The sequence below is a fragment of the Dipodomys spectabilis genome, unplaced genomic scaffold, assembly GCF_019054845.1.
Source record: "Dipodomys spectabilis isolate Male_0828 unplaced genomic scaffold, ASM1905484v1 ptg000419l, whole genome shotgun sequence".
Lineage (NCBI taxonomy): Eukaryota > Metazoa > Chordata > Mammalia > Rodentia > Heteromyidae > Dipodomys > Dipodomys spectabilis.
Window position 1 is genome coordinate 611,532 of NW_024871096.1, and position 20,688 is coordinate 632,219.

Consider the following 20,688-nt stretch of genomic DNA (forward strand, 5'->3'; position numbering starts at 1 on the left):
GGACTCAGCAACCCTTTGCGCTAGGCTGGGTCTGAGCCTGTGAATGCCCAGAGTCCCCTGAGCTCCCCAAGCTCGATCTCTGAGCCGCAGGAGAGGCTGCTTCCAGCCAAACACTCAGCCTGCTTGTGTGTGGCAGCCCTGCCTTGGACCCCAGGACCCCAGGGCTGTCTGATCTTGGCTACACAGTGTCTCAAAAAAGAAGCAAGCGATGAGTAGGAATGATCTTCTTTTTTTTGGGTGGGGTGGGGGGGTCCGGTTGTGGGGCCTGAACTCTGGGCCTGGGCGCTGTCCCTCAGCTCTTCAGCTCAAGGCTAGCGCTCTACCACTTGAGCCACAGTGCCACGTCCAGCTTTTTTCTTTTTGCTTATGTGGTGCTGAGGAATCAAACCCAGGGCCTCAGGCATGCAAGGCAAGCACTCTACCACTGAGCCACCTTCCCAGCCCCAGGAATTACCTTCTTAAAAAGATGTTCCTGTACATAAATAATTCCCCAAGTACTCAACAATATTGTGATAGTTTAAGTTTGCAAACAACTGGCAATTTGTGGCCAGAGTACTTATTGAGCACCTACTGCACACCTGGCAGCACACAAAAAATTAACTCCTTCCCTTCCACACCTCCAACAACCCCAGATGTCAGCATTTGCCAGGAGAGTCACTACACCCCAACAGGCAGAGCCCATACCTGGCCCAAGTTCTGTGGCCACACGTGGGGGAAGGCACACACACACAGCTCAGGAGAACACCCTGGCTAGGCCCCATCCCAGGGCAGTGGGGAGTGTGGTTTTGTCCCAAACAAAGCACTGGGCATCTCACACCTGCACGGGGAAGTCTGCGAACGGGGCGGTCTGAAGCTGCCTTCACAGGCCAAGCTTGGGGGCAGGAACCCTCTCCCAAGGCCTCTCCTGCGCCTCCCTCTGGCACCACCCAGGACAGTTCCCTAGCAGTGGCCTCTCTGTGACCACCTTTCAGAAGACCTCTGACCATACACCCAGACAGACGCCAGCCCAGGCCTTAGGGCCCAAGGTCCTCGTGGGAGCAAGAGAGGCCGTTGACAGGACACAAAGCTTTCCCTTTGTGACAACCTCCGTGGCAGAGCTGGGAGGAATCTGGGGCGGTCTTAGTCCTGACCCTGCCACACACCCCCTGACACCAAAGTCCTCCAAGCAGCACAGGTGACACGGTTTGGGGGGTCCAGACACCCCAGCACCTCAAGCCACCCCTGGGCTGGGGAAGGAGATACTCTGGGGCCTCAGAGGTAGATCTCCTTCTCAGAGGCCATGACATGCCCAAGTGCAGGGTGGGCACAGATGGTCTCCAGGGATGGCAACACAAGTGCTGCCCATGCACAGCTCTGCCTCCAGCCCCTCCGGGACGGGTGGCTGTGCATCCCCCTGCGGGACGGGCGGCTGTGCGTCCCCCTCCAGCCCCTGCAGGATGGGTGGCTGTGCATCCCCCTGCGGGATGGGTGGCTGTGCGTCCCCCTCCAGCCCCTCCGGGACGGGTGGCTATGCGTCCCTCTCCAGCCCCTGCGGGATGGGCGGCTGTGCGTCCCCCGCCAGCCCCTCCGGGACGGGTGGCTGTGCGTCCCCCGCCAGCCCCTCCGGGACGGGCGGCTGTGCATCCCCCTGCGGGATGGGTGGCTGTGCGTCCACCTCCAGCCCCTCCGGGACGGGTGGCTGTGCGTCCCCCTGCGGGATGGGTGGCTGTGCGTCCCCCTCCAGCCCCTCCGGGACGGGCGGCTGTGCGCCCGGCCTATCGCAGCTCTCCCGAGGGGTGGCTTCACTGCTCCTCCAGGGACACAGAGGCAACCCCACAGCAGCCCTCTACCATGAGAGTACGCAGCGTGGCAAACTCCACGTGGCCACCCCAAGCCCAGCGTAGCATGGTGAGCCCATGGCCTGGCAGGAGCAGCTGCCGGCACTAGGGGGCTGGCTCCCGCACCTCCAGGAGGACGGGACGGGAGTGAGGCACCCCTGCACCCACCCAGCAGGCACGCGCATCGTGGACCGGCCAGTTAACGAACGTTCCCTAAGAGTTGCTCAGATTTACCGCTTAAATATTAGTATTTATGTAACTTAATGTTTCTACTAGGTACATTTATTCACTGGTTGGGAAAGTTGTGAGCTCGAGGTCTGAGGTGATTGAGAGTGTAGACCCAACCCAAGCACACACACTAGCCACTCACCTTCTTGGCCACAGTTCAATGCACTTGGGTGCCACTGTGTTGTAGAAGCATCCCAGCTCCTCCTCACTGCGTTCTAGGGGTGGGAAGGAACAGCTGCACAAACAGCCTTCTGAGTGGGGAACCCAGGCCCAGGACGAGGGCACCTCTGGAGACCTGCTGGAGAGTCTCATAGCAGCCTGAAAGGACAATAAGTCAGTTCTGTGAGATCCTGCGGTTTCCACCTCTGTGTGTGCTGTGCTTCGGTTAGCAAGCTTCCCACCCCTCTCCTGCAGAGGGTTAGAGCTTCCCGCCCCTCTCCTGCAGAGGGTTAGAGAGCTTCCCGCACCTCTCCTGCAGTGGGTTAAAAAGCTTCCCGCACCTCTCCCGCAGTGGGCTAGCTAGAGAGCTTCCCGCCCCTCTCCCACAGTGGGTTAGAGCTTCCCGCCCCTCTCCCGCAGTGGGTCAGAGAGCTTCCCGCCCCTCTCCCGCAGTGGGTCAGAGAGCTTCCCGCCCCTCTCCCGCAGTGGGTTAAAAAGCTTCCCGCACCTCTCCCGCAGTGGGTTAGAGAGCTTCCCGCCCCTCTCCCGCAGTGGGTTAGAGCTTCCCGCCCCTCTCCTGCAGTGGGTTAGAGAGCTTCCCGCCCCTCTCCCGCAGTGGGTCAGAGCTTCCCGCCCCTCTCCTGCAGTGGGTTAGAGAGCTTCCCGCCCCTCTCCCACAGTGGGTTAGCAAGCTTCCCGCCCCTCTCCCACAGTGGGTTAGAGCTTCCCGCACCTCTCCTGCAGTGGGTTAGAGAGCTTCCCGCCCCTCTCCCACAGTGGGTTAGCAAGCTTCCCGCCCCTCTCCCGCAGTGGGTTAGAGAGCTTCCCGCCCCTTTCCCGCAGTGGGTTAGAGCTTCCCGCCCCTCTCCCGCAGTGGGTTAGAGCTTCCCGCCCCTCTCCCGCAGTGGGTTAGAGAGCTTCCCGCCCCTCTCCCGCAGTGGATCAGCGAGCTTCCTGCCCCTCTCCCGCAGTGGGTCAGAGCGCTTCCCGCACCTCTCCTGCAGTGGGTTAGAGAGCTTCCCGCACCTCTCCTGCAGTGGGTTAGAGCTTCCCGCCCCTCTCCCGCAGTGGGTCAGAGCGCTTCCCGCCCCTCTCCTGCAGTGGGTTAGAGAGCTTCCCGCACCTCTCCTGCAGTGGGTTAGAGAGCTTCCCGCACCTCTCCTGCAGTGGGCCTCTCCTCTGGCATTCTGTGACAAGAGGGGACACGTCCTTCAAACAGGTCTGTCACGCTCAGTCAACTGACTGAACCGCTTAAAAAGAAAGAGAGAGAAAAAGCTATGCTCGCTGACCAGCTTGCCCTCCTGCATGCAGACCTTCAGCAGAAGGCAAATGGTGGTCCCTGAGGCTGCCCAACTTGTCCTGCATGTCCAGTGGGCACAGGGCCTGCCTCCACCTCCCCAGTCCTGCTGGGAGTCATGCGATGCCGGAGGGCCGCAGGGCCCAAGTGGCAGCCACGGCCTTGCTTCCAGCGAGAAGGAAATTCAGCGGAGGCACAGGGCAGAAGGACCCGGACCAGCGGAGGACCCAGCTTCTCTGTGCAGCTGTCCCCACACACCACACCCAGGGCCTGTGCCGTGACCCCACAGCTTCACAGCAGACACTGCGAGCTTGGACACGGGTGCCGACACAATGGGTAAAGATTAGCCACATAAAGAGAACGGAAGATACTCACCCCCCTCTAAGCAGTCATCCTTTCCAGCTGGCAGAACCAAGGCTAAAGTGTCTTCACTTTCCCAGGGAATGTACTCATTCCCAAAGCCCTGCCCAGGGGTCCACGCTGGCAGCCACACCTGGCCCTACAGGCAGGGACGTGCTCCCCCAGAGTGGGAACTGGGGCCCTGCGCCCAAACATCTAGTCTCCAACATGTTGTTCCCCACATCCAAGAAATGCTGGGTTCTGGTCCCTGCTAGTAAACACACCAAACAACCTGTGAGCTGCCAGAACACCTTCTTGAAAGGACTTGAAAGCCAGGAGGATCCCAGAATCTAAACTCCTGAAATGCAGGAGCACTAAAGAATTCTACAGTGCCTACCTGAAGCCCTTATGGGGCATCTGTCTCTCAGCCCGCCCCTTGCTGCCTGCTGACACCTCTGGCCATCAGCCCAAAGCCAAGTGATCCAGACAGATCTCATCACAGGGTACTGAGAATTAAGTATCCATCCCCAGAAATGACCAACAGAACCAATATTGCTTGGTAGACCTGAGACCCAAAAGCACTGCATAAATGATCACAAATGATCTCCTTTTTATACTAAAGTGATCTTGGAGTTCAGGGCATCTAGAATTCACCTTGCACAGAGCTGACTTCAAAGGGTACAGTGGGTGGTTTTTGCCAGCAAGCTGCTGTTTACTGAAAGTCCACGGGACCTGACCTGAAGTCTCACTGGTACCCACGGGACCTGACCCACAGTCTCACTGGTACCCACGGGACCTGACCTGAAGTCTCACTGGTACCCAAGAGACCTGACCCGAAGTCTCACTGGTACCCACGGGACCTGACCCACAGTCTCACTGGTACCCACGGGACCTGACCCACAGTCTCACTGGTACCCACAGGACCTGACCCACAGTCTCACTGGTACCCACGGGACCTTACCCGAAGTCTCACTGGTACCCACGGGACCTGACCCACAGTCTCACTGGTACCCACGGGACCTGACCCACAGTCTCACTGGTACCCAAGAGACCTGACCTGAAGTCTCACTGGTACCCACGGGACCTGACCTGAAGTCTCACTGGTACCCACGGGACCTGACCCACAGTCTCACTGGTACCCAAGAGACCTGACCTGAAGTCTCACTGGTACCCACGGGACCTGACCTGAAGTCTCACTGGTACCCACGGGACCTGACCCACAGTCTCACTGGTACCCAAGAGACCTGACCTGAAGTCTCACTGGTACCCACGGGACCTGACCTGAAGTCTCACTGGTACCCACGGGACCTGACCTGAAGTCTCACTGGTACCCACGGGACCTGACCTGAAGTCTCACTGGTACCCACGGGACCTGACCCACAGTCTCACTGGTACCCACGGGACCTGACCTGAAGTCTCACTGGTACCCACGGGACCTGACCCACAGTCTCACTGGTACCCACGGGACCTGACCCACAGTCTCATTGGTACCCAAGAGACCTGACCCACAGTCTCACTGGTACCCATGGGACCTGACCCACAGTCTCACTGGTACCCAAGAGACCTGACCCACAGTCTCACTGGTACCCACGGGACCTGACCCACAGTCTCACTGGTACCCACGGGACCTGACCCACAGTCTCACTGGTACCCAAGGGACCTGACCCACAGTCTCACTGGTACCCAAGGGACCTGACCCACAGTCTCACTGGTACCCAAGAGACCTGACCCACAGTCTCACTGGTACCCACAGGACCTGACCCGAAATCTCACTGGTACCCATGGGACCTGACCCACAGTCTCACTGATACCCACGGGACCTGACCCACAGTCTCACTAGTACCCACGGGACCTGACCCCAAGTCTCACTGGTACCCACGGGACCTGACCCACAGTCTCACTGGTACCCAAGAGACCTGACCCACAGTCTCACTGGTACCCACGGGACCTGACCCACAGTCTCACTGGTACCCAAGAGACCTGACCCGAAGTCTCACTGGTACCCACGGGACCTGACCCACAGTCTCACTGGTACCCACGGGACCTGACCCACAGTCTCACTGGTACCCAAGAGACCTGACCCACAGTCTCACTGATACCCACGGGACCTGACCCGAAGTCTCACTGATACCCACGGGACCTGACCCAAAGTCTCACTGGTACCCACGGGACCTGACCCAAAGTCTCACTGGTACCCACGGGACCTGACCCACAGTCACTGGCACCCACGGGACCTGACCCGAAATCTCACTGGTACCCACGGGACCTGACCCGAAATCTCACTGGTACCCACGGGACCTGACCCACAGTCTCACTGATACCCACGGGACCTGACCCACAGTCTCACTGGTACCCATGGATTGTGACCCGAGGCCTTGGGACCTAACCTGGGGCTGGCAGGATGCACAGGTCATCTCAAAACCAGGTCTGCAGACGTGGAAAGGAATCCTTACTGTGGGGCAGGCAGGGAGCAAGGCTGCTCCTCTTCCTCCTTCCTCCTCCTTCGCTAGGCACATGTTAGGCACTTGCACCTTTGTCCCCTTTGATCAAGAAGATATCTTGGGCCCAACCGAAAAATAAAAAAAGGAGGGAGTAGCACTGTAAAGTACGCAGAGCTGTCCAGTGAGATGACTGGCACTCAACCTTCTCTCTGCCAGAGCTGCTCTGTGCAGCCTTGCTCCAGCGTCCACAGATGGCCCAAATGCATGTGAAGAGGGCCTTGTATCCACAGCAATGTCAGCACCTTAATGTCATGCTGTAGCACACCTGAATTCTCATTGACATGATCTCCTGACCTACATTGCCTTACCTGAAGCCTGATTGTCCAACTGTGTGAACATAAAGAAGTTCCAGCTGCAAGAAAGGACAGGAGGCTGGTGGCTTTGCTGGGGTCACACTAGGGGTTGAGTCACAGGAAGTCCAGAATAAACCATCTCAGACTTTTTCCAAAGATGCTCAACCAAAGAGCAAGTTTAAGGTTAGACAGGCTCCATCCCTGAAGCTGGGCTGGTGTGCACCTCTGAATCTTCCTGCCAGACCTGGTTTCCCAGTGTCTGTAATTAGCAGGCTGTTTGATGACGATTCAGAATCTTCATACTACAGTCCTGGGTCAAGGCTAGAGCCTTATTCAAGTTTGAAGGAAATTGGCTTTTCAGTACCACTTGCTTCCCTGAAGACTCTCCAGGCGTGTCTGCATCCAGGCTTGGTGCAAAAACCCAGCATCTTGAGATCTTGCGGAAGTTCACTATTCCAGAGCAGCCCTGGCCATTGCCAGCCAGGCCAGAGATGCAGACCTCTGTCTGCATTGCAATCTGACCTTTCACCTCACCTACACAGAGCCATGCAGAAGAGGTGGAGACCATGCTCTGAGCAGCTGAGACAGGCCAGGCTCGGTGCAAGGACAGTCCATTGACATTCCTAAGCAAACTCAAGTATAATGTCATCTATCCGTCTGCTACCTCCAAAACATGGTGTAAGTTGAACATAGACATGGACCTCTGTGGAGAACCAGTGCCCCAGCTTTCCCGGCAAGGAATAGCAAGCCAGCAGCCCTGTAATTGTCCTTGAAAAGCTGTGGGAACCAGCCTGTCATTTGTCTTGGGGGCAGGAAAGACACCACTGAGAGACAGGAGGACCCACACTCAGCCGAGCAGCCAGGATAATAACCCACGGCAGGAAAGTGTGGCTTGCAGCATTATGCGGAGACAGAGAGGCAGGGCCTGGAGGAGGGTGGATGCAGGACTTGTGAAGTCAGCTGGTTTTGCACATGATACAAGAGATGGATCTTATAACTCCAATACAGAAAACACCTAATACCTGTACTAGTTCAGGATTTGCCGTTTTTCAAATGGACTGACTGCAGACTCAGTATGTGTCAGGTACACGCACCAGAATCAGGAGAGAAAAAACGTCCCGTGGGCCATAAAGAACACAGTATGAGACAGATGGGAGCAGCTGGGCACAGGCCTGCTGAGTCCAGAGCCTCTCTCTGCCGCAAGGGAGGACATGGCCACGGGGGCGGAAGCCCTAGGGTGCAGAGGCACTAAGGAGGCAGTGGACTGCACTGTCCTTCAGACAGGCACAAGGATGTGGTGCTACCACAAAGGCTAGGTCATGCTGGTGTGACCACCCCAGGCACATGAGCGTCCCCAGGGATGCAGGTGTGCTTACTGAAGTGCATGCTTTTAACATTCATTTTCTTTCTTTCTTTCTTTTTGTCGGCCATGGTGCTTGAACTCGGGGTCTGGGCGCTGTCCCTCAGCTCTTCAGCTCAAGGCTAGCACTCTACCACTTGAACCACAGAGCACTTCCGGTTTTCTAGTGGTTTATTGGAGATAAGAGTCTCACAAACTTTCCTGCCCAGGCTGGCTTTGAACTGCAATCCTCAGATCTCAGCCTCCCTGAGTAGCTAGGATTACAGGTGTGAGCCACTAGCGTCCGGCTTACATTCATTTTCTTAAAATTGAGCGATGGCATTTCCTTGAAAATATCTTGCCACTTTTACATTTCTCACTAGTTTATCGCATCCTTCCTCTGGAGTCATGGAGGTCTGACTCTCCTCCTTCATGTGCAAATCCCACGGGTGCTGCTCAGGCCATGAACAGCAGCCACGGTCACAGGGCTGGTACCACACACCAGCTTGAGGGGTTTGCTGATGCTGTGGGGTTCAGAAAACGTCTGGGGGCCGTAACTCAAAGGAACATTCTTCAGAGACAGAGCTGGAAGAAAGTCTCTCAGTGTTGGCAGACGAAGAGCCTCCAGGCTCATTTGTGTCTTCTTTCTCAATCCCTGAGATCTCAAAGGAGACTGGCCTCTCTTCCAGACTTGGACCGTGCCGAAGCTTTCCTCCTAAGAAACTTATCTCCACCAGGAGAATCAGCTTTGCAAAGTCAGACAAACCATTGTGAACTGCACTGTGACAGGACACACTTACATCTGAGGTTACATGTTCCATGGAATAAAGGAAGGAAATTGCCACAGTGCCACCCATAGCGGTCCATCAGCACTAATTAAATATCTTCTATATGCCAGCACTGTACTGCACAGAGGAGGATAAAATATAAAAAATCTTTAAAAGCCTCCCAAGGGAGGCAGGATCTCAGACCAATGGGCATCCACTTCCTTCTGTGCACAGAGCCAATGAAGGCTCTTGTCCATTCACTGACCAGCTTGTCACCTGAGTCCCCACTGATAGCAAGCCTAAAGTGTTCTGGTGGGTCTTGAACTAGGTGCTGTGGGAAATTCTGAGCCCCAGGGAACATTTCCCAATGCATTTCTCAGAATGGCGACATCAGAACTACTCCAGCAGATCCCAGATGAAGCAGAGGTGAACACTGGGCACAGCAAAGCAGGGGGTAAATGCCATGTGGGGTGGGGGCACCCAGCAGCTCCACGAGGTGATGGGCTGTGGAACTGTGCAGACCAACGCTGGAGGAGGGGTAAGTGCAGAGAGACAGGGCCATGCAGACTCAGAGCCTGGAGCCATCTTGGCAGAGGGAACACACTGCTGGACCCAGCCCTGGCCCAGGAGGCTAGATATGAGAGCTATAGACCACCCAATCCAGAACGAAGGTCTACCAGCAGCAAGAGAAGACACTGTCTACAGCCAGAGTCCCTCATACTTTCAGTTCTCCAGGTTTCAATTCTCTATTTGTCTCTGTGTCTACATCTCTGTCACTGTATCCTTGTGTCCCGATAACTTCATGTCTCTGTCTTCCAGCTGTCCCAGGCTCTGGTACCCATGATGTTTTTTTTTTCAGGTACAGATCCCAGTAGTGATGCTGTAAAGAGTCCCATGTCTCTGTCCAGCAACAGGGTGGGTGACTGTAGGGTGGGGCTCATCTCCAGGAGATGCCTCCCAACTACCTGTGCTTGCTACCAGGTGGGATTTAGAGCTCTGAGGATCACATGATTTCCCCTAGCCACTGCCCTCCCACAATGTAGTTAACTCTCAGACGGAGTCTGAAATCACAGGGCCTGGAAGCTAGAGTGATTAAGTCCCACAGTTCTCCCCACCAAGGGAGAACTAACTTTGCAGCTTCTGATGCCTTTGGTAGACACCACCAGGTCTGAATTCTTGCTGCCCCTGGCCCTCAAGGTGCAGATGCAAGCTTACACAGGCCACAAAACCCATGGTAAAAAGGCAGTTGAAAGCCTCATCAATAGACTAAATCATGCCAAAGACAGGAACATTTTTTGGCCAGTCTGGGACTTGAACTCAGGGCCTAAGTACTGTCCCTGACTTCTTTTGCTCAAGGCTAGCACTCTACCACTTGAGCCACAGCGCCACTTCCAGCTTTTTCTGTGTATGTGGTACTGAGGAATCAAACCAAGCACTTCATGCAGGCTAGGCAAGCACTCTACCACTAAGCCACATTCCCAGTCCCTACAGATAGGATATTATGTCTTAAAGATAAGGTAGATGAACAGGATCATTCCAGAAAGGATAGAAAAAATATAATAAAGTACAAAAGTCTTCTGGTCACCACTAAAAGACAAAGCCTATGGTTCACAAGCATAGAAAATGGAGAATAGGTAATAGCATAGAAAACATATCCAATAGAGCAATAGCAGAAAATTTATTTTTTCTTGAGAAAAAGATGGTCATCCTGGCTGGGCACCAGTAGCCCTCACCTGTAATCCCAGCTACTTATTAGACTAAGATCTGAGGATTGCAGCCGGCTACCAGTCCAAGTAAACAAATTCTCAAGACTCTTATCTCCAATTAAGTAGCAAAAACAAAAAAACAAAAAGACATAAAGGCATGGCTCAAGTGGTAGAGAATCAGCCATGAGTAAAAACACTGAGGAAGAATGTGAGGGTCTGCGTTCAAGGCCTACTACTGGCAAAGATTGTCATTCTGGTACCAGAAGCTTTGTGGATGCTAAAGGAGAAGGCCAGAAAAGAATCTCTGGGATATTACAGTTAAAATATTAGAAAAAATATTGAAAGCTGCAGGAGAGAAGTACCAAGTAACATATAAAGGTAAACTCATAGAAATAACAGCAGATTTCTCAAAACAAACCTTAAAAGTAAAGAGAACATAGAGTGATATATTTTGTCAAGCAAGCACTTTTGATGATACTTAAAGAAATCCTACCTGGAAGAGATAGACAAACACAACCATGACATACAGGAAACAGTAAATCCTGCTGGATGAGGGAATAACTTCATGCATTTTAGCATTTCTCTGAAAGTTAACAGTCCTAGTTCCTCCATTTAAACTATGGACTAGTAGAAAGGATTACAAAAACAGTCTCAACTACACTTCAGTAGAAAAAACAACACTGGCTTAAACTGAAGGGTTAGAAACATGCTAAGACAATGAAACCCAAAAACAAGTATGAACAACTACACTCGTATCTGACAAAATCTCAATCCAGAATTATTAGAGAAGAGATAAAGAAAGTCACTTCATACTGGCAAAAGGGATAATAAAAGATATAAACTTATAAGCATAAATGTACTAAACGTTTAGCATATTTCATAGGACAAATGCTAGTGGACATAAAAGAGAGACCCAACATAATCATATCAGGTGACTTTAATACCTCAGTCTCTCAGCAGTCTATGGAACTTCCTCCAAAACAGATCATATTCTAGAACGTCAACCAAGTCTTAAGAAAAACAAGAAAGTTGAAGTGACTTTCTCTATTTTATCAGATGACAATGGAATAAAACAACAAATCAATGACAAGAAGTACTATAAAAATATTCAAACTCAGCTGGGCACCGGTGGCTCACGCCTATAATCCTAACTACTCAGGAGGCTGAGATCTGAGGATCATGGTTCAAAGCCAGCCTGGGCAGGAAAGTCCGTGAGACTCTTATCTCCAATAAACCACTAGAAAACCAGAAGTGGCGCTGTGGTTCAAGTGGTAGAGCACTCACCTTGAGCTGAAGAGCTGAGGGACAGCACCCAGGTCCAGAGTTCAAGCCCCACGACCAACAACAACAACAAAAAAAAATCAAACTCATGGAGACTGAGAAACACACTTGAAGACCAGGTGCTAGTGGCTCATCTGTAACTCTACTCAGGAGATTGGGAACTGGGGGATTACTGTTCAATATCAGCAGAAAGTCCACAAGACTCTAGTTCCAAAAGGAGCAGCCAAAGGCTAGAGCTGTGGCTCAATTGAGTGTAAGCACAAGGTCTTGAGTTCAAGCTCTGGTATCGCAAGAGAGAAAGAAAAGAAGAAAAGAGAACTCCTATGAAACCAATATGAACATAGATACAAATGTTTCCTAAGTATATTTCTAATATACTTAGAAAACAAGTTCAACAGCCCATTAAACACATCATATGCCATGAACATAGCTTCATTCCAGGGACACAAGAATGGCTTAATGTATACAAATCAATACATGTAATAATAGCTTATACATAGAACAAAGAATATAAAATCATATGATCACCTCAATGATGCAGAAAAGACCTCTGGCAAAATTCAACATCCCTGCATGATAAAAGACCTGAAGAAACTAGGAATAGAAAGAATGTACCTCAATGTAATAAAGTCCATGTACCTATATCCTTGACTCTATGTCCACATACCTATAACTATGAACCAACAAGAAATATTGAAGGAAACCATTTCCTCTAAAATTAGAAATGAGCATTTATTCAATAAGTTCTTGAATTCTTACCCAAAGCAATAAGGTAAAAGAAAGAAAAATAAAAGAGACACAAACAGGAAAGGAAAAAGTCAACTTATCCCTATTTGCAAATGATGTGATACTACACTTCAAAGGTTCTAAATAACCAACCAAAAATCTCTTAGATCTGATAAACACCTCCAGCAAAGTAGCAAGGTATAAAATCAAAATAGCTTTTCAATATTCCAATAACAAACAGGCCAAGAAAGAAATTAAGAAAATAACCCCATTCACAATAGACTCAAAAGGTAAAATGACAAGACCAAACCTAACTAAGAGGCAAATGACTCTTATAACCAATACTATAAAATACTTTTTAAAGAGAAATTTAAAAATAGAATAGAAAGACCTCCATGTTCATGAATTAGCAAAATTAATATTGTGAAAATGGAAACCTTACTGAAAGCAATCTACAGATTTAATGCAATCCCCAAATGAATCCCAATATTATTCCTAGCAGAATTATAAAAATCAGTCTCAATATTCATAAATGTCCCTTAGGAGTCAAAAGAATACTGAACAAAAGGAGTAATGTTGAAGACATCATAACACTTGACCAATTATGCCATAGTAACACAAACAGCATGGTACTAGGCAGAATACATGGGAAACCTTGAAAGAAACCCACACAGCTATATCCATCAGATTTTTGACAAAGATGCAAAAGAAAACAATATACTGGAGAAAAGATAGTCTCTTCAACAAATGGTGAAGAGTGAACGTAAAAGAGTGAAATTAGGGGCTGGGAAGGTGGCTCAGTGGTAGAGTGTTTGCCTTGCATGCTCGAGGCCCTGAGTTCGATTCCTCAGCACCACATAAGCAGAAAAAAAAAAAGCTGGAAGTGGCGCTGTGACTCAAGTGGTAGAGTGCTCGCCTTGAGCTGAAGAGCTGAGGGACAGCGCCCAGGCCCAGAGTTCAGGCCCCATGACCGGACCGAAAAAAAAAAAAAGGAGTGAAATTAGATTCAACATCCTATACAAAAATCAATTCAAAATAGATCAGAGATCTTAATATAAGATCTAAATCTTTGAAAACACTTAAAAAATATGACTAGGAATCAAATAGTTCAGGAACTAAGAGTAAAACTAGATAAATGGAATTCCATCAAATTTAAAAGCTGTTGTACATCAAAGGAAACACCAGAATGATAAATGGCCAAATGAGCCTAGCATCAGTGGCTCACATCTATAATCAAAGCTAATAGGGAGGCTGAGATCTAAGGATCGTGCTCAAAGCAAGCCTGGAGAGACAATCAGCCAAAAGCCAGAACTACAAGCATGGCTCAAGTAGTAGAATTCCAGCCATGATTGAAAAATCCAAGTGAGAGTTTGAGGCCCTGAGTTCAAGCACCAGGGACAGCACAACAGAAATGCAGGCAAATGAATTGAACAGAGTTCTCAAATGATAAGAGAGAAATGGCCAATAACTGTACAAAGAAATATTCAATATCTTTAACCATAAAGGAGATGTAAATCAAAACGACATTGAGATTCCATCAGAATGCCTGTCATCAAGAAAACAAAAGTTGGCAAGGATGTGGGTGCAGAAGGGGAACCCTTATACCCTGTTGGTAAAATACAAATAAATGCTGTCACTCTGGAATATAAGAAATGAGATTCCTCAGAAACTGTCATATGACCCTCTGCACCACGCATGGCCAGCTATCAGAAGAATGTAATCAGTATTCCGTAGAGAAACCTGTAAACTCATGTTTATGGCAGCACTGTTCTCAATTGCCAAACTACGTAATCAGCGTAGCTGCCTAGACACTGATGGAATGGGCCCGGTGGAATCTACCCAAGACCCTCCATCTTTGTGAGGTTTGAACAGGGACACACTGCTAGTGTTCCACAGGGGACAGTCCCGATGGCTCACCCACAGCCCACCAATGTCCCCAAGAAAGGCCTCCAAGAGTGAAGCCAGAGACACAGGGACATAGCTGAATGGCCTGCACCTTCAGGAACAGGCCAGCATACTCTGATAGTGACTCATCACCCAACTTTCCTCTTAAAACTGGAAATGATGCATCACCTCAACTTCATTAGCAACTCTCTAAAACATCCAAAAGGATGATAGTCCCAGAGAACACATTAATAATGTTGATTCAGTTCACATTATTTATGCTTTTAAAATTAAAACCTAGCCAGACACCAGTGGCTCACAACTGTCATCCTGACGACTCAGGAGGCTGAGATCTAAAAATTGAGTTTTGAAGCCAGCCTAGGCAGGCAAAAGCCAAATGAGAGTTTAAGGCCCTGAAACTCTTATCTCCAATTAACCAATAAAAAGCTGGAAGTGGAACAGTGGCAGAGTACTAACCTTGAGCAAAGCAGCTCAGGAATAGCAACCAGGCCCCAAATTCAAGTGCCAGGACCAGCATGTGGTTCACACACACACACACACACACACACACACACAGAATGTGGATGGTGAGGAAGGGAGGTGTGGTAGGTTGTGACATGATGCAGACAAGGGCTTACACTTCCTGGGCTCCACATGCCTGTCATGGGGGACCCAGAATTCAAAGGGTGTGAGTAGCTCACCATCATTTGATCCGTACAGAGGAATGCCACTGTGCCAGCCGTGCTGCGATTTGAGCTTCCATAGCTCTGGATGAGGCACTAACTTCCCCTTTTATTTGTCAAAGAGGTCAAAGGTTGGGGGCTAGAGGCTGAAGGGCCTAAACATCAGCGTCCAGGAAATCTGAGATATGTTTTCTTGGAAAAAACCTCTGCCACAAAATGTCATGCCAACTACACGTCCCTGGCGTTTTTTATGTGTCCCATAACAGCTGGCATGAATAACAGCTTAAGTCAGTCCCTACAAGCACACACTTTTTGTTTGTCTCCAGATAAAGAGATTTAAAACACAGCTTGTCAGTTAGGGTGGAGGAAGCTGTGGACTTTTCTGGACAGAAGGCAGGCAGTTCTCATCCCTGCTTCTCAGCTGTGTCCTGGATCTAGTCGTGGCTCTAAGTCTGGTCATTTCAGATAGTTCTCTGCAAGCAGTAGGCTCAGCACTCTGAGCAGAGCTGCCCGTCTACGAAGCCTGTATTTGCTGCTATAATGCCAGTCCCCTACACATTTGCAAGGTCTTCCCTGTCACTTTCTTTTATCAGTGTGCATAGGCTGTCCTGAGCAGGCATCGGATCAGGGGAGCTCCTCTGCCTCTTGCTGTCACAGGAATGCTGTTTCCCACTTTGTGCACCTCCTTGGCTGCTCTGAACAACAGGGGCTGAGAAAATACTCACTGAGGAAACACAGCTTTTGAGCCATCCCTTGACCTTACTGGGTTGAATGGTGACCCTCAACTTCAGGTCCACCCAGACCTCACCAGGTGACCTTTGTTGAGCAGAGGATCTTTGCAGATAGCAAAGGACTGAGGTGACATCATATCACACAACAGTGTGACTGGTGTCTCCGTAAGAAGCGGTGCACAGGAGAGTATCTGCAGCGGTGGGGGGATCTCCACGCTGAGGGAAAAACAAGCATTTCCACACCAGCAGAAGGTGGGGGAGGCTGAGACCAGACCTCCGGGAGGAACCCGTCCTGCACCCTGACCCCCAAAACTGAAAGCATGAACGTCTCCTGACATTCATAGATTGTCCCATGTGAGTGCTTTGTTGTGCTCAGAGAAAACCAACCAGAGCCCAGGCAGACAGTCCTGGTAGGTTCTAAGGTGAAAGAGCCACACTTTCTCCCAGATGGCCACCAGCCTGCGGTGTGCAGCCCCTCTGAAGGCCATGCCACCGCAGGCTGATGAAGAAAGCCACCAGGAGAGCCCAGCAGTACTATGCGAGCCACCCCATCCGGCACCCAGCCTGGAGGGCAGAAAGGCTTGGATCTGGGAGTGCTAGAGCACTGGGCCTAGGTAAACTCAGGCACAGACTAGACCCCAGGGCAGAGAGGACAAGCCATCAGCGCCATTCTCCTCACTGGCCTCTGAGCCACTTGCTAGGATTAACAGCATGGTTTCCCACCTCACTGAGAGTTGGTAAAGAGTAGAAGAGTCAAAAAACCAGGCTGTCATTCTACCCACCAAGACACCCCAAGTTGTAGCTTAGGGGAGGCGTGAGAGAAGAAAGCAAAGTCAGAACACACTCGACAGCCCTGGGTCGGCAGGCTCTGGGGTCTCGAGCGTGACATCAGTTTTCAGCCCTGCGAGTGCCTGCTGCCAGGATTTATCATCACATCCCTGGGCATCCTCCCACAGGCTGCCTGAACAGCCCAGGGGCAGAATTCTTCACTAGAACAGGCATTCTGTGGCCTGTGCCTGAGCACCACTGCAAATGGCAGGCAGACCATTCGTGATTGTCAGTCTAGGGAAACGGCTTCACCGGCTTCAGTCAAGACAGTCAAGGAGGAGCAAAGCCTGGATGAAAATCAAGGCTGGCAATGGGTATTGGCAGCATGGTCTGAGCATAAGGCCACAGGACCAGGTCCCAGGGTGAGGCAAGAGGCTTCATTTCTTATTTTATCTCCTGTGCAAGTAGATATACCACACATCTGTGCAGTGGGCCATAAAAGCTGCACCATGGGCAAGTGTAGGCTCCACCCAAGGTCACTCAATAAATATTTGTGGAGTGAGCAAGTGAGCACAACCAGAGTCCAGGAACTTAAGTGTGTCCTGGCTGGCTCTCAGGAAAGTTCCCCAGCAGTGCCGGCAGTGCCTGTGACAGCAGAGCAGGTGGCCAGCACCTGCCCTGCTCAGACCAGTGTGGTTTCAGCCCTTCCTCACCTCTTGCCCAGTGACACTGGCGCAATCCGCACTCTCTGAGCCTCCTGTGGCTTAGGCTTGTAGCCGTTTGCCTCAAACCCACATCCGTGGAGACCCGAATGCTACTTCAAAGCAGCTGCAGTTTAGTGACTGAAGTTTCCCTCAGGTCTGCCACTTCCCAGCTCCTAGCCAAGCTGCTGCAACAGGGGAGGCAGGAGACAGCCCTGCGCGTCCCAGGGCAAAACACCCGGAGAGCCCTTGGTTCTCTACAGAAAATAATTTGAAAGAAGAAGAGTCACAGATCCGCAGCAGCTGCTCCTGGCACCTGTTATTTATTCCCATTGTGACATTCTCTGGCATTGTGCAAAGACCTGCACATTTTCCTGGAGAGGAGCCCCGGGTTCTGAACACACAGTTGACTGCACCCAATTGTACTCCGAGACAAAAGGGCCCAGGAGGTAGGTTTACGGCCAACCCGTCCCCTGCTGATGCCAGCCTAGCTCTTGTCGCAGGCCCCTGCCTTCGCTGGGCGCACTCCGCAGAGACCCGAGGTTCTGCAGGAAGGCTCCCCAAGGCTGCTTGCTCCTCCTCCACCTTCACAGGTATCTGGAACAGATGTCTTTAAGTCCCAAAAAATAAAGCCCCACTGAGCAGGCCTCTGGCTTGGGGTAGGCCTCTGGATCCTTCATGCGGGCACACTCCCTCCGGAGTCATTGCTCTTTACCTAAGCTCTGAAGCAACTGTAATAGCATGGAGCCCAGGGCTCACTGGGCTGGAGTCTAGGGGTGATAAGGCTCAGAGGTCAGATTCTTCCTGGGAGCTCCAGGGATAGTTGCCTGTGTCTGTCCAGCTCTGGGAGGTCATGGTCTATGGTTCATGGCTTCCTTCCACTTTCAGAGCCCCACACTCTCTAACACTAGTCTGACTCCCCAGCTTCTGAACCTGCTGGTTGGCCTCCTCCCTCTGACTGGCCCTCATGCCTACATCTTTTCTTCAGAAGCCCTCATGACTACATTAAGCTGCCCACTGACCCAAGATCCTTCACATCCAGGTCCCTAATTTAATCATGTCTAAAACATCCCACTGCTACAAGGAGTGACTGACACCGTCATGGGTTCTGGAGTTGAGACACTCGTCTTGGAGACTGTTCTGCCTGCTGATCTCCATGGGTATCTAATAATATTCAGATTGTTTTCTCCCATCATGTACCACCTGTACCTATGGGCTAAACCCAGTTACAGTCTTTTAGAACTCTGGAAGATAGTCAGGTGACCAAGAAGGAAGTCTCTTTCCTGTTTGTCTACCAATAATCCAGAGAGCAAGTATTAACTAGTGCCTCCTGTGTGAAGCCATGCTGGAGACACAAGAAGACAGCAGGGCCTAGAGGTGGCCCAGACCACAGCGGAGGAGCTAGCACACAAAACACAGACGCCATAGTTTTGCCCCCACCCACCCACCCCTACACCTTAGCTGGGATCTCAGAAGATGTATCCTCTGAAAAATACACGTGTGAAGACAGGAAACCTCAAGCTGGGCCCTGGTGGCTCCCACTTGTAACCCGTTAGGCAGAGATATGAGAATCACAGGAGACTCTTATCTCCAATCACCAACAAAAAGCTGGAAGTGAAGCTGTAACTTGAGTAGTAAGAGTGGTAACCTTGAGTACAAAAAAAGCTCAGGGACAGTGACCAGGCCCTGAGTTCAATCCCCAGGACTGGCGTGTGCGTGTGCACGCACACACACACCAAACAACAACAACAACAAAACAGGAAGTCTCCCCTAAAGACCATCATGCCCAGGTCATTCAACAGAAGGCCACTGACCAGCAGGTCACATCCATACACACATGAGCACCTGTACAAAGGATGGTCCATCACAGTGCTTCTGCTTTTAAAAGTTTGAAACACACAGAAGAGGGAGGAACAATGAACCTAATCTTCAAGTGCCATTACCCACCTGGGACATCTTGGGCTCATTAGGATCCTGCTGACCTTACCTCAGAGCACAGGGACCGCAGGGTAGAGGACTTGAGGTGAATCCTCCAGATCCTGTTGTTCTGTCTGCAAACTCCCAAGCACTTTTGTATCACACCTACAACACTGAGCAAGATCACTCTGAAATCATTTAAGGGGAGAATAATGAAAGGGTGACCATGATCAAGAGTCAGTGTATTCTTGACCTACTTTATCGACTGACAACGCCTTTGTACAACTGCTTAAAGATAAAAATAAAATTCATGAAAACAAATTAAGTGTCCAGGAAAATACTTAAATTTGAAATTTAAATTGTTAATTAAAATATTATTTAAATTTGAAACAGGCACAGACACTGCAGTCTGTGATAGGTCTGGATCACCTAAATCTGCCGACCCAGCTCCGCACTTCCGAGGGTAGACCCTCGGTGCCCTTGGGGTGTTCTTAGGCCTTTCCGCCTCTCTGGGCCTCAGGCTGGTAATGAGACTAAGTTCTGTACTCGGGCAAGTTCAGCGTGGGGTGGGCCACAGTACTTTGCGGATGGCTTGGTACTGAACGCATCTTCATCAGTTCACAGCAGGAAGTGCCCCTGTGAAGACCTGCAGCAGGTCTTTGTGTAGGTAGGCTCTCCAGTCACATCCTTGGTGTTGCTTTGATCCTCCCATGCACAAAACGCCATTACTGCCATTCCCCACAAAAAGGGACCAGGATACTGGAAGAGGAAAAATTTCCAGGGAGAATTCTATTACCTGTGACCAAGGCAGCACTGAAGAGGACAGGGGCCTGCCAGTCAGCCACTCGAAGAGGGCCAAGCTCATTGCTGCTGATCCAGCTGTGACATTAAAACATTAAAAGTCTACATGGCTGTAAGTGAGCCAAGACATGAGTGTTCACCCTCACCCTAAAGTCCTGATAAATGTGGAGGGTGGCCGGGTGCCGGTGGTTCACGCCTGTCATCCTCGCTACTCAGGAGGCTGAGATCTGAGGATAGCAGTTCAAAGCCAGCCTGGGCAGAAAAGTCCACGAGACACTTATCTCCAATTAACCACCAGAAAACCAAAGTGGCGCTGTGGCTCAAGTGGTAGAGCACTCACCTTGAACTGAAGAGCTGAGGGACAGCGCCCAGGTCCAGAGTTCAAGACCCACCACCAACAATAAAGTCAAATAAAACGGGAGGGTGGTGAGGGGTGTTTTACAATTTTAGACAAGTTCTTCAGTGAGATTCTCTGCACTGTTCTTGTCTTGTTTCTGGAAATACAACATTACTTTCAAATGACTATGAAAGGAAAAGGGGTCTCAGGATGCATACATGTCCCTTGCTCCCCACTGCTCTGTGGTCTAAGGTCCAGAGACACTGGCTGTGGGATTTGAGAGAAAAAAAAGAGGCCTCCATGCCAGCCACCTTGGGCTAGCCCTGGTCTTTGGCCACACTCTGTGGGATGCCTGAACATTGCTACTGTGGATGGCTCTCCTGTGGTTATCTTGTCTCAAGTGCATTTGCTGC